Here is a 14,737-nt window from a genome sequence, read left to right as displayed (position 1 = left end):
CCACTTTCTTCAGCTACTTAAAAAGGATGTTATCATGTCTGTGACTTTGAGCAGAGGTCCTGGAGGGTTTCCAGCTTGTACGTTAAATAATACGTTTGGAGAGCCGTCCTGAAGAGCAGGAATACAGCCTTTATAGAACTGAAGATACCAATTAGGATTTCAGAATACTAAAGACTCCTAGATACTGATTGGCAATTACTCGTCACAAAGATTTGTTGATGCTGATGGTGTCAGAAACTCTATTAGGCACCAGGAGTACAATAATAAATTAGACACGGTCCCTACCTTTGAAAGGCACAAACTTTAGTGGAAGAACAGGATCTCTAAGCCTTGATGGATGAACAGGAGCTTTCTGAGGAGAGTAGAAAAGGCATTTTAAATGGAAAAGAAAAAAGAATAAAATACAGAGCCCTAAAGGAGTATTTCTTGATTAAATGATGAGTTGTTTGGAATGCTCGAACTTAGGACACACAGGGTCAAGTCTCCGGAAATGAACTTGGGCAAGAAGCTGTGTTGAGAATTATGCTAAGAAATTTGGACCCTATATGGGGTGCTAGGGAACTATTGAAGGTATTAGACAGAAGGATAACTAGATTAGACTTGTATTTGAGAATGGTAACTTGGCACCTCTATGGGAGGGCAGGTGGAGGAGGGGGTGAGCCTGGAGTCAGAGAGAATAGTCAGTGAAAGATTCTGGATAGTCCAGGTGAGAGTGACAGGGGTGTAGATGTTTGGAGAGAGGATGGACTCAAGAAACATTTCAGAGAAAAAATGAGCAGGACTTGATGACTAAAAATAAAGAGCTAGAGAAGAGGAAGAACTAAAATTCATTTACTTAGTGCTTACTCTGTGTGAGCACCACGCTAAGCACTAGAGATCCAAAAACAAGTAAGGGAGGGTTCCTGTGTTTAAGGAGCTGGAAGGAGAGGCAAGGGTAATGATAAATATATATAATGCAATGCCATGCACTGAAATCATATACAAGAAGCTGCCAACAACATTTCCAAGTTTTTTTTTTTTTTTTTTAGCTCCAGTGACTTGGTGAATGTTGATGTGTTCTTGAAGAAGAGAGGGAAAATGGAAGAGGAGTAGGCTTCTGGAGGTCTTTAATGCATTGGTTTTGTTGTTCATGAGGTGGTTGGAACTTAAGATTTTCCAGCAATAGTCAGTCACAGTCTAGCTCATCCTGGATGTGCAAGAGTTACAGAAAAAGAAAAAAAAAATAGTAGTTGTCTTTAAAAAACCCTGGTGGTGTAATGCTTTTCCTTTTAAATGTTTTTGTTATGAATATAAAGAGAGAGAGAGAGAGGGAGAGAGCGCGAGAGAGACAGACAGAGAGAGAGACAGACTATTAATTGCCTCTTTACCTCCCACAGTCCTGGCTTGGGTTTAAAACATTCTTCCTGCGTTAATTAAGTGTTCTGTCTGTTCACCCTGAAAACTTCTGGTTCAATTATTTTAAAAAAGTAGAAATAGCACTGAAGACGAAATTTGTTTTCATTTTGCAGGTAAGAGGGTGATATCCTCAGGGCCTCATAATCAGTGTCGCCTTCTAAAGGTCAGATTACCTATATCTCTACAGTGATCTTACCTAATATGGATTCAACAGCAATTTATGGGTAGGTGGAGATTTAAAACGTTCCATAATTTGCAAAGATTAATGAAAGAGCCAAGTGTAAGTACGTTAACTTAACCACTTGGAAAGCAAGTTTAACAAAAAGTGGAAACGAGTACAAAACTAACTTAGAGCCTGTTATTATTTTTTTAAATTAATTAATTAATTTATTTGAGAGAGAGAGGGAAAGAACATGAGAGGGGAGAGGGTCAGAGGGAGAAGCAGGCTCCCCGCTGAGCCAGGAGCCCGATGTGGGACTCGATCCCAGGACTCTGGGATCATGACCTGAGCTGAAGGCAGATGCTGAACCAACTGAGCCACCCAGGTGCCCCTAGAGCCTGTTCTAAACTCTGTATTCTTCTTCTTTTTTATTTATTTATTTATTTTTAAAGATTTTATTTATTTATTTGAGAAAGAGAGAATGAGAGACAGAGAGCATGAGAGGGAGGAGGGTCAGAGGGAGAAGCAGACTCCCTGCCAAGCAGGGAGCCCGATGCGGGACTCGATCCTGGGACTCCAGGATCATGACCTGAGCCGAAGGCAGTCGCTTAACCAACTGAGCCACCCAGGCACCCTTCTTCTTCTTTTTTAAATAGAAAATTTCTTATAGGGAGCTCAACGATTTTGGCCAATGCTGTCCCAGTTTCAACACTCATCTGGAACTTCTAATATAATAGTTCACTAAAGAACAGTTATAACCCTGATGTTAGAAATCAAGGATGACGTATGATTGTGGATTTTCCATACCATAGTGGGAGAGAAGTTTTATGCATCACTGTGTCCGGGAGGAAAGAAAGTAAAACTTGGAAATAAACCTAAACAGATCCTCTGTGTGAGCATAAAGGAGGCAACTGAGAGTAGGTGTTATCTCCGGAGGGTGGTTCTCAACCTTTTGGATTTCACTGACTTACTGCGTGCTGGGGCTTGGGGGACAAGTATCCTCTTATTTTGCCGATACGAAAACCTATCCTCTACTAGCACCCTGATTCACGAAAGGAGGTTTTCACACCAAGCGCAGGCAGGACGTTGAGGCAGGGATTGCCACGCTGGCCACAAAAGCTGGACTGCATTTCCCAGCTGCCCTGCAGGTGGACCACTGGGCGAGGCGGGAGTGAGGTTGGCCCTTGCTGTCCTGGCCCGGAAATCCCGCCTGCCGTCCTCTGCACGTGTGGGGCAGATGCTAAGCGTCCCGCAGAAGCCCCGAAGCCCTAATGGTGGCTGCGTCTCAGGATGGCGGCAGCCTGTGGGCCTAAACGGCCACTGCCACCCCAGAACATCCTCAGTCGACTCGACTCCACGTGAGCCGGCGCAGAGCTGACACAGACCCTAAGGAGGGGACATTGGCCGATGAAGCGGTGTCCACGTCTCCGGGAGCTTGCTGAGGGTCATTCTGGGAAAGGGGAAAAATCTGGAAACTGGAACCAGCTGCTTCCAGATCAGCTGCAGCCTCCAGGTAAGGAACTGGTGCTCAGGTAACATCAATAGTTGTAGCAAAACAAAACAACCCGCAAAAACACAGACGGAAAAAACAAAACCAGTTTAAGAGAGAGCATGTCCCTTATCCCTCCTCCAGTCTCGCAGTCTCCTTGCGGCACTCCTTCCTGGCAAAACCTCCAGGAAACAGCCGGAAAAAGGAGAATGTGGTTTGCTGAGTTCCAGCCAGAGCACCATAAAGCTGAATATGGAAAGGTGGGTTTTGAGAAGAAAGACAATAGCTTAATTGTCAGCACAGTAAGAAATAGGCTTTTATTGTATTACACAGCTAAGATATTTGGTGGTTGTTACAATAGCTAATCAAAACAGGTCCCCAAACTAAATTTAAGTGGAATAAATTTAATTTCATGAAAACCCATTCTACTTCACTTTTTTTTTTTTTCTCCTTATTTCACTAAGGATTTAGTGAAAAATCAGCTCTTGGCAGGGTTCATGGGGAGGTGTGTGAAAACCATTGGTGTGGGTAATTCCATCTTTTCTTCTAAGTATCTGTTTGTACTGTTTGTATTCTCAGACATTTACAGACTCTGGGGTGTGGGTATGGGAAAGGAAGGAGGCATTTTGGTTGGGGGCAGGAACAAAAGGGGGCGTGGAAAATGAGGTGATGGTTTAGTACCTGCTTCCTTTGGATTCCTTGGATTGGGTTTAAATTCCTCTGGTTAGCGGAGTAGGAATGAAAACTGACCTGTTTGTGGTGAGAAATCTGGTGGAGGGACTGTGGTCAGTAGCTGGCAGAACAGTTCAAGAGAAACTTTGGATCCAAGAAGAGCTGCTTTGGGGTCCAAAATGTGGCGTAGAGATGGGGCAGAGTTTATATTCTTGGTACTTTTTCATGGGCCTTAGCAATGCTCTGGCAGCCCAGGAATTGAGGGTTTTGAGTATATCCCAAGAAGCCACGTGAGCTGGCCTCTCTGGCATCAGCTCTGCACCTTTTCCCCCCTCTCTCACGGTCTCCTGTTTCTGGGACAGGACTGCTTCTACCTCAAGACCTTTGCCCTTGCTATTTTTCCTGAGGTGGTCTGACCTCAGATTCTACCAGTCTGTTCCTCACTTCCTTTAGGTCTCTGTTCAAAGGTCATTTTATTAGCAAGTTCTTCTCTCTATAACCTGCTTACTCATACTCATCTGGGACTCCAGTTGGTATCTGACACATTATATATTTCTTTATTTATGGATTGTGTCTCCACACTAGAATACAGGTGCTATGAGAGCAGGGTGTTTTTGTTTTTGTTTTTTGTGGGTTTTTTTTGTCTGTTTTCTTCACTTCTATATCCCTGGTACCTAGAAAAGTTCCTGGCCTATAATAAGTCTTTAATAAATATTAGTTGAATTACTACTGTTGCTGTTGCTGAAGGCACCCCTGACATGGACATGCTGCTTATTCCCATGACTTTTCTAAAATATACTTCCTATTTTGTTAGTCCTTTGTTTAAAAATCCTCAGGTGGTTTCTCTTTGCTTTCAAAATAAATTTCAGATTTCTTTACATGGCCAGAAAGGCCTTCTCAGCTTGTCCTTGCTAATATCTTCAGTCCCACTTTTGGCCACTCAGTTCTTTCCACTCTCCTCTTCTGCCATATTGAAGTACTTGTAGTGCCTAGTGAAACCATGGTCTCTCTCATCCTCTGAGTTTTGCACCCTCAAGGCCACTTCTCTGAAGATATTTTCTACGCCTCTCATCCTTTAGGATTCAGCTTTAGAATATCATTTCTTTTGGAAAGATTTCCTACCCTCAAGGCTGGGTTATTTCAACACTGCATGATATTGATTTGTATCCTAGCACCCATCATGGTATATTTCGTTAGCCTAATTTATTATAACTTAGAATAAGACTGTCTTAGTCAGCTTGGGCTACCATAACAAAATATCATAACTGGGTGGCTTAAACCACAGAAATTTATTTTGCACAGTTCTGCAGGCTGGAAGTGTGAGATCAGGGTGCCAGTGTGGTTGAGTTCTGGTGGCAGCTATCTTCCTGGCTTTCAGTTGGCTGCCTTCTCTGTGCACCCTCATGGCCTTTCCTTGGGGCCTGTGCATGGAGAGACAGAGAGACACATGACTTTCTCTAATAAGGCCACCAATCTTATTGGTTTAGGATCCCACTGACCTTATTTAACCTTAGGAATTTTAACCTTAAACCTTAGGAAGTTTAACCTTTAACCTCCCAAAAGCCTATCTCCAAATAGAGTCACATTGGAGTTGAACATATGAACTTTGGCGGTGGGCATAATTCCGTTCATAGCAAAGATCCTACTTTAAATTCTATTAGTTAAAATGTCAAACATCCGCTGAATAGAGACTAATATATTTCCAGAAAAGGCATATGAGAATGAAATGGGAAAGAAAGATGAAGCTGAGTTATCAGGAACCCCGGGGGGGAAAGAGGAGATTCTGGGCATATGTGCCCACTGGGATGCCAGAGTCTCATGGGACTCTCCACCATGGTCACACTGAGTGAGGATAAGGCTCAGGATGTGACGGCTATAGCCATCTTTGGCATGTTTCAGACAATATTTGATACGGGGAAGACCAGTCTAGATCAATAATCCAGGATGCCATCAATTAAAAAAAGGAACAAATGAACAAGACCAGCACTGAAGATCTGTAAGGAAGGGTAAGATCCCCAGCTGTCAGAGGGTGGAACCAGGTGGAGATCAGGACTGTGTAACCAACTTTATACTGAGGTGTTTGGCAGAGAAACAGGGAATCTGGGTCTTTTGTACCAAATATTTTGTTCCAAAGGTACTTGGTTTGGTAGTGGGAAATAGGAGAAGCTCAGCTAGGAAGGGCCCAGGGAGTACTGTGTGTCATGGGTTCTGAGGACAGTCCTGGGAATTTGGCAGTGTGGGAGTCTCAAGCAGCTCCAAAGGAGCATAGCAGCTGTAACTGAATCCTGGGTCCCAGGATCGGAAACCTTAGTTAACTCCTCATGATTATTCCTATAGTCCCAAGAGCCTTCTCACAGCCATGGCCGACTGGAGTTTCCAGAGTAACCTCCAATACAAAGAAAAAGCCATTTCATAATAACTGGCAATTTTTATTATCAGAATGTCAAGAGCCTCCGGGGGAGAGAGCCGTGTAATGTCCCGAGCTTTGCACTCAGGCGTATAGCAATCACGGAAGTGCCTTCTCTGCAGGAGAAACCTTTCTTCCCTACTAGGAGGGAATAGTTTTGATATCAAAACTTAGATAACCAAGGCAAATAGTTCCTCCAGATTCCTACTGCCTCAGGCCTTCCACAGTCAAGGCTGGCATCAGGTTTCTGAATATCTGAATTGTCTCACGTTTACATACTATAGGGGAACATGGAGGATTGTCAGGATATCTTAACAGAGCTCTCTCTCCTAACAAAAGGAATCAACCATTTATCCGCAGATTTGTAGGGCACTGAAATAATTCTGCCTTCTAACTACCAAAGCCCAAGCGGTGGAAAAGATATGGGTGATTTCAAGATTGTTCCAAAATCACTTCATGGTTTAAATGGTTCCTCCTCACTTCATGGTTTCTGCCATTCTGATTTCCTCTTCAGCCCTCACACCCAGGGTGCCTATAAATCGTGACCAGCTTACGTTATTCTGCAGGATGCAGGAAGGCACAGAGGTTAGGAGTCCGGGGTTATTGACATTGGGGCTTCAGCTTCTTAAGCTTGAGCTCAACTTTCTTGCATGGAGAATGACTTTAATAAGAGTCTGTCTTCTTAAAGGGTCTTTAATGAAACAATGCATGTAAATGGCCACATAGTAAGCATCCAGTAAATGTGAGATGTTATCACATTTACATTTCCCGTTCTGGAGCGTACACTCCACGAGGACAAGAGAGGCTCTTAATTATCTCCAGGTCTTCATACAGTCTGTAGCACATGACAAGTGGCCAGTGTGAGTTCCGTGAGTAAGGAAATAGACTACTGCACTTATCTGGACCACCTCAGGCCACACCTGTCCCTTAGCTCCCTACGAAAAGGTGGAGATTCAGGGGCCTCTCATCAACAACAGTAATATGCCTTATAAAATATATTATAAGTTGTGAAAATACAACCTAGAATTTTAGTACAACATAATATTTCTTCACATATACTACTAATATAGGTAAAAAGAACTACTGTTCTCAGTGATCTCAAACATTTTTAATCTGAGCAATAATATAATTGTTCTAACTTGTAGGTGCCCCGGAGCCACCCGACATACTTCTTACAATGCAGAATCCTGGGCCCTATTACTGAGATTTTGAGTCTTGGGTCTAAAGGGGAGCCCAGGAATATGTATTTTTTTTGAAGATTTATTTATTTATTAGAGAGAGAGGGGGGAGTACAAGCAGGGGGAGGGGCAGAAGGAGAAGGAGAATCTCAAACAGACTCCACACTGAGCGTGGAGACTGACTTGGGCTCGATCTCATAACCCTGAGATCACGACCTAGCTGAAATCAAGAGTTAGATGCTTAACCGACAGCACCACCCAGGCGCCCCGGAATTTGTATTTTTAAAAAGCTCTTCCGGTAGGGGCACCTGTGTGGCGCAGTCAGTTAAACGTCTGACGCTTGGTTTTGGCTCAGGTTGTGATCTCAGGGATGTGAGATCGGGCCCCTGGTCAGTTTCACGCTCAGTGCAGAGTCTGCTTGAGTTTCTCTCTCATCTCCCTCTGCCCTTCCCCACCATGCTCTCTCTCTTTCTATCTCTCTCTCTAAAATAAGTAAATCTTAAAAAAAAAGCTTCTGTGGTGCCTGGGTGGCTCAGTCGGTTAAGCATCTGCCTTCAGCTCAGATCATGATCCCGGGGTCCTGGGATCGAGCCCTGCATCCAGCTCCCTGCTCAGTGGTGAGTCTGCTTCTCCCTCTCCCTCTGCCTGGCACTCCCCCTGCTCATGCTCGCTCTCTCTCTCTGTCAAGTGGACGAATAAAATCTTCTAAAAAAAAAAAGGTCTCCTGGTATTTCCAATGTAGGAGGGTCTTGGACTAAACTTTGAGAAATACTACTTGGTTCATTAACTGACAAGCTGAGTTGTGCTTGGGAAAAGCCATCTCCTGTGTATCTGTTGGGTCACTAAAAGTATTGTGGGAACAAGGGGTTGACCACAGCAGTTGGAGCTGACACAGCGTGGGAGGAGCTGAGGAAGTGAAAGTTGTGGGGGGGGTGTCGGAGAACCAGAGACGCAGTCATGGAACATGATGGAGACAGGTGAGCAGGTCACAGGTTGCAGGACATCACACAGCCTGTGTGTGTTGGTTGCTGAAGTGAACCTGCAAAGGAGGCCAGTAGAGAAATCAGGGGGAGCTGCTGCCTCTGGAGGTTGGCTGGGGGCTACTCTTGTTTGGGGGGGCCAGTGTGAGAAAGAGGAGCCAGAAACTGGGAGGTTGCCAGTCACCTCTGCCTGCATCTGTCTGTCACCAAGTCTGTCCAGTGTCTGAGGATGACTTCTTCCTTTCTCCTGCAAGTTCCTCCTTTGAACAGCTCTCAGCCAGATCCATACGGGGAGGAAGTTCTTGGGGACATAGTTGCTAGCTTTGGTAAAATGGACATAGCACACTCTGACATATCCTGATGCCCTAAAAATCACACTTGTGCTGTCCTCTCCGTCCTGCTGCTTCAGGCTTCGGAGTGCCAGACTGACCTTCACTCTTCCTCTTCAGTTTCTGTGTATTTCAGGAGCAGCCTGCAGAGAATTGAGAAGTTGCAAACCTTTATTAGAAGTTGCAACTCTTTGCATACCTGAGTGTATTTGGTATACACAGTGAACTGCATCACAGTGAACTGCATCCTATAGCCCACCTGACAGAGATAAATAATTAAAAGGTGGAAGATGTAACATGAGTGAAAGGTATTTAGACTCATATCATTAGGAAAATTAGCATTTTGGTGTTCCACCAAACATATAGGCAGACAGAGAAATGTGCCAAGGAAGGTATTCCTCAAAAATGGCTTTTCCAGAGCTGGTAGAATGCTGTTTGCCAAGGAGAGGTGAGGATGCCTGTAGTAGGCTGAACTATGGCCCCCCAAGATATCAGGTTCTTACCTGGAACCTGGAAGTGTTACATTATGGTTACAGTTGGATTGTGTTATAAAATATGTAATTTTTTTATATTTGTAAAATACATTACAAATGGAAAAAGGGTCTTCGCTGATGTTAAGGACTTGAGATGGGGAGATTATCTTGGATTACTGGATGGGTCTTAGATGCCATCGTAAGTGTCCTGGTAACGGAGAGGCAGGGAGAGATTTGACCTAGAGACAGAAGGGGAGGAGGCAGGCAATGTGATCTAGAGGCAGAGATTGGAGTGATGCAGCCATATATCAAAGAATGCCAACAGCCATCATTAGCCGAAAAGTCAAGGGACAGATTCTCTAGAGGCTCCAGAGGTCCTACACCTTGATTTCAGCCCAGTGATACTGCGGACTTTTGGCCTCCAGTCCAGTGAGAGAACACATTTCTGTATTTCAGCCACAGGAACCTGATTCAATATTCCTTTTTTACTGTCAGTTTCCTCTCCACCTCTCCTTTGGATGGATCTGCCTACTTGCTGTGGTCAGTCGTGGGGCCGGTGGTGGCAGGGGGAGGTCAAGCCTCCCTGAGCCCATATCAAGGCAACGTTGGTTTTCTGGCACTTCACACTCCAAGGTGGAACTGTGAAGTTATTTCTTTTGTAGAAGCAAGTTTTATTGGTAGGATTCCCCACTATACTGGAAAAAACCCCCTTTTGTTCCATATTTAGCCAAGGTCCTCAGTACTCCAGTCCTCGGCTCGCAGGCCTTGGTGTCCTCTGATGTTTTGGGAGCGGTTTCTTGTCTCCCTTTGCTCTGACAGCTTAGATGGCTCTCGGAGGTTCTTTTTACTGTCCGGTATCTCCTTCTGTAGGCCATGGTCTTCTCTTCTGCTTTTAGGGAAGAACCACAACCCTCCCTTCATTTCTAAGGCAGCTGGCAGAGAATGAGGTGAAGTCCCATCCTGCTTGATGGTATTAATGCCCCTAGCCTCTGGGACCTTGGATTAGTTTGGTAGGGCTGCCATAGTGAAGTGCCACAGACTGGGTGGTCTCACCACTGGACATTTATTTTCTTACAGGTCTGGAGGGTAGAAGTCTGAGCTCAAGGTGTTGGCAGGGTTGGTTTCTTCTGAAGTCTCTCCTGTGTCTTGTAGGTGGGCATCTTCTCTTGGTCTTTCCTCTGTATCCGTCTGTGTCCTACTTTCCTTTTCACCAGTCATATTGGATTAGGGCCCACATAATGACTTCATCTTAACTCCGTTATCTCTCTAAAAAGGTACCTATCTCCAGATAGGGTCACATTCTGGGGTAGTGGGGATTAGGACTTCAACATATGAATTTGGGGGCAGGGAGTGCAGTTCAGTCCATAACAGAGCTCAGCCTCCTGTACTGAGGTAATTCTTGTGAAGGGCTTAGTATAATGTTGGGCACATGGCAAGCACTATATGAACAATGAGTTATTCAATTACAGTACAATTACTTTTGTTTTCTCATGCAGCTACAAAAACCATCATATTTATCTGTACAAAAATTTGTCTATTATACATGTATAAGTATAAATACACATTTCTGTGGCACCTTCCTGGTAAAATGCTAGTGATTTCACTCAAGTGATATTTCTGGGTAGTTTGTTTTCTGTTTCTCAGAATCCTTGGGATATCTAAAATATAAGGCAAGCCCTCTTAATTGTCATCCATTCATTCACTCATTCAGCAGAACTTTTATGAGGGTGTTGTGCTGGCCTCGGGTTATAATGCTCAGGTTGGCAGGTACAATTCAGTTTCCAGGTCATGGGGAGGCAAGTGCCATGTACCAATGGAGTCTGTAGGAAGGGCTCTGTGATGGAGTTAAGTTTGTCCACAAATTCTTTGACTCTCTAGCCCATTGAGAGGAAGTGTCTCTATCCCCTCCCTTTGCATCTGGCTCGGTGCTGAGACTGGGTTGACCAGTGCAACATGGCAGACGTGATGCCTCACGCAGGCTTTAAAGAAGCAGCAGCGTCTTTTTTGGAGTGTTTGCTCTCAGGGGAGCCAGCTGCCATGTCAGGAGTGTAAGTGCTCCGGGACGGCCATGCTGTGAGGAAGCCCAGGCCCCCGCAGAGCGGGATAGCTGCCCGGTGAGTGCTGACTCTTCAGCCATTCTGCCAAGTGCCACTCTCTGAGCAAAGAAGCCGTCTTCGGTATTTTAACCTCAGCTTGTACAATGTGGAACAGAACCTAGGAATTCAACTGGAATCCAGAACCAGGGCCTCAGACATGTGGCCCCAGGCAAATCGTCCCGGCCATCTCCAGTTATTCGAGCTACCCAAAGCCGTTCCAGCTCTGGGGTGCACAAAGTCTTAACTTGCAAAACTGTGAGCCTCACGAAATGGTGGCTATTTTACTACTTAGCTTTGGGGTGGTAGGTTATGTAGCAATAGGTCGCTGGAACAGGACCTAATCTAGACTTGGAAGATAATATGTGTCACAAATCCAACATTAAAGCATAGAACACAGTAGACACCGAAGTCTCAGACAATGCCTACAATGCCTATCTGCAAAATCCATTCTCTTTTTTCACAGGTAAGGGCTGGAGGTGAGTACCTCTTTAGGCCTTAGGTCTTACAGTCCTTGCTCTGTTGATAAACTCCATGGAAAGTGCTGATTTTGAACCTTACATAAAACGGCTACCTGTGTGGGGCCCCCTGACCTCCTGGGGGCCGGTACTGCCATTTGCTACCATGGTCAGCCTCCAGAGGCTCTATGGGTCATTACCACAGGTCGCTTATTCAGCCTTTCCTCAACCCATGCTCCCATGCCAAGGAATACTCCCTAATTCTGCCACCAACCTGCTTTGCCAGGGGTCCTGCCCTCTCTCTTCTCGCTAATTAGATTTCTCTGTCCAGTGCTACTTCTTTGCATTACTGGGTCCAAAGATCCCTCAAACCTGTATTCATCCAATTGTTGTTCATGTTACATTGCAGACAAGCAGCATAATAGAGAGATTCAGGGTGCAGACCCTGAGGTTAGACTGCCTGACTTTGAAGTCTGCCCTTGCCTCTTCCAGTGTGACCTTGTAGTCTCTGTGCTTCCATGTCCCCAGCTACAAAGTGAGGGAAATGGCAGTGCTTGCTTCATAGGATCAGTGTGAGGATAAAAGAGGTCATTTGTGTAATGCACACCAGAGTGCCTGGCATGTAGCCAGTGTTCAGCAAGTGTCGCTGACCTTTATTCAGAGCGTGTGTCTTGCAGTATGGTAATAGCCTACCTGTTTATGGGTCTGCTCATCACATTCTGAATTCCTTGAGGACAGATAGTGTCTTAAGCACTATCACCTGCCTAATGCCCTGCACAATGTGTGACATGTATTAGATACTCAGCTGCTTCTTGAATGAGTGAATGCCACAAAAACAATGGAAGGACTGTGTTCTATTAATGGAAGATCAATCATGTCTTCATAAGAGAAAGGCAGTGAAACCCGGATAGCACACTCTCCATCATTCCAAGAATCAAAAGGACAGAAAGTTGGTTGGGAGGATAAATGTACACACCCATATTCTTATGTGTGCTTCTCATGTCTGGTTTATTACTGAGGGCTTAAGATGCTTAAAAATGTAAAGCAATAATGACCAGATCCCCAAAGAAGTTGGGGTATAGGGATCTTGAATCCAAAACACCTTGATTATTCATGAAGAAGCTGCATAAATGAATGGAGAACTATTTTTTTTATGCATAGGATTCACCTTGTTTAAGAATGTGGTGTAGAGAATCATAAAATAATTCAGTAAGACAAACTGAAGTGAGGGAATGGAGTCCTAAGAAAAATACAGGTTAAAAAGTGAGAGGAAGCTGGGAGTGAGGTTTGTTCCTGAAACGCTTGCCGTGCCGTCCTATACATTTTTCAGAGGTGAAGCTATTGGTTTTTATGTGAAAACCATAAAACAACCAATTACATGAGTCACACTTTGGAATAATAAGGCTAACAGCTAGCATTTATCAAGTGCTTACTGGGTGCCAGCCAAGGCTCTCAGCGCTTTGCATGTATTAACTTTTAATCCTCACATTGATTCCAGGAGGTAGGTACTAGGCCAAGGTCATGCAACAGTTTTGAAGCCAGGCATGTTGGCTTCATGCTTTTAAAACATACCAGTTGTTTAAAACAGGAAGTAGATCTCATATTAAGAAATATGGAGGAGGTGCGCCTGGGTGGCTCAGCCGGTTGGGAATCTGCCTTTAGTTCAGGTCATGATCCTAGGACCCTGGGATTGAGTCCCATGTCGGGCTCCCTGCTCAGCAGGAGGTCTGCTTCTCCTCCCATCCCCCTCCCCCCACCACTAACACTCTCTCTTGCTATCTCTTTCTTTCAAATAAATAAATAAAATCTTAAAAAAAAAGAAATATGGAGGAAACTTGGGTGAAATTTTTCTTTTGGTTCTTGAATTTTCCTGGGACTCTCATATGAGAAGAATAGGAGACCCTCCAAGCGGAAAAGGCAATTGAGTGTATGCTTACTCAGTTCTCAAAGTTGACTGCACATTAGTAGCTTCAGCTTCACTTGGGCGCTAGCTAGAAATGCCAGTTCTTGGTTCTTTTTCCAGATTGCATCAGAAGCTCTGGAGGGGAGGCTCAACAGTCTGCATTTTAACAAGCCTTCCAGGAGCTTCTGATGCATGTTCAAATTTGAGAACTGCTGCTCTAAATGGAAAGGGGCTTCTTGTGACTGTGGTGAGGAGATTCAGTAGGTAGCGTGGCTCATGAAATCATGGTGTCAGCTTCAGAGACCAGAGGGATTGGGCTCATGTACGCACTACCCTAGAACAGTGGAAGATATGATGAACCAGTGACTATGTTTCTGATGAATCCACCAGGCCCTTAGGGAAAGAATGGAATAATAATAGTCCTGCCTCTTCACATGAGTTTGCAACACAGAGTTTGACCAAGTGCATTCCTTATATTTTTTCACCACCACCGGTGTGAATTAAGATATTTTTATATTGAGAAGCTTTTACAGGTGAAGAATTAGAAGCGCAGGGAGTCTGATTTGCTTAAGGTCATATAACTGATACATCTCAGAGCCTGAACTTGAGTCTTATCTCTTCTACCTCTATTTCTCAACACTTCCCTCTTCTTTTCATCTCCAGCCATGGCCACTGTCTTTTACCTGGATTATTGTGTGGCTTCTCTACTGGTCTCCCTTTATTTACTCTTATCCTCTCCAATGTACTCTTATTTATTTATTTATTTTTTAAAGATTTTATTTATTTATTTCAGAGAGAGAGAATGAGAGAGAGCACATGAGGGGGGGAGGGACAGAGGGAGAAGCAGACTCCCTGCCGAGCAGGGAGCCCGATGCGGGACTCGATCCCGGGACTCCAGGATCATGACCTGAGCCAAAGGCAGTCGCTTAACCAACTGAGCCACCCAGGCGCCCTCCAGTGTACTCTTATTAAGGCATTCATTTAGCATTTGTTTTTTGAACACCTTCAATATATACTGTTCTCAGTATTGAGCTATAGCAGTGATCAAAGGCACAGAGCTGGTACCCACAGAGCTAGCCTAACAGCAACAGGGATCCTCTGAAAAATTTAATATAGATTGTGTTGCTTTTGTGTTTAGAATTGTTTAAGGCATTCCCCCCCCCCCTTTTTTTTTTAAGATTTTATTAATTTATTTGACAG

Source organism: Neomonachus schauinslandi, chromosome 11 (genome assembly GCF_002201575.2).
Source record: "Neomonachus schauinslandi chromosome 11, ASM220157v2, whole genome shotgun sequence".
Classification (NCBI taxonomy): Eukaryota; Metazoa; Chordata; class Mammalia; order Carnivora; family Phocidae; genus Neomonachus; species Neomonachus schauinslandi.
This window is presented reverse-complemented; position numbering follows the sequence as displayed.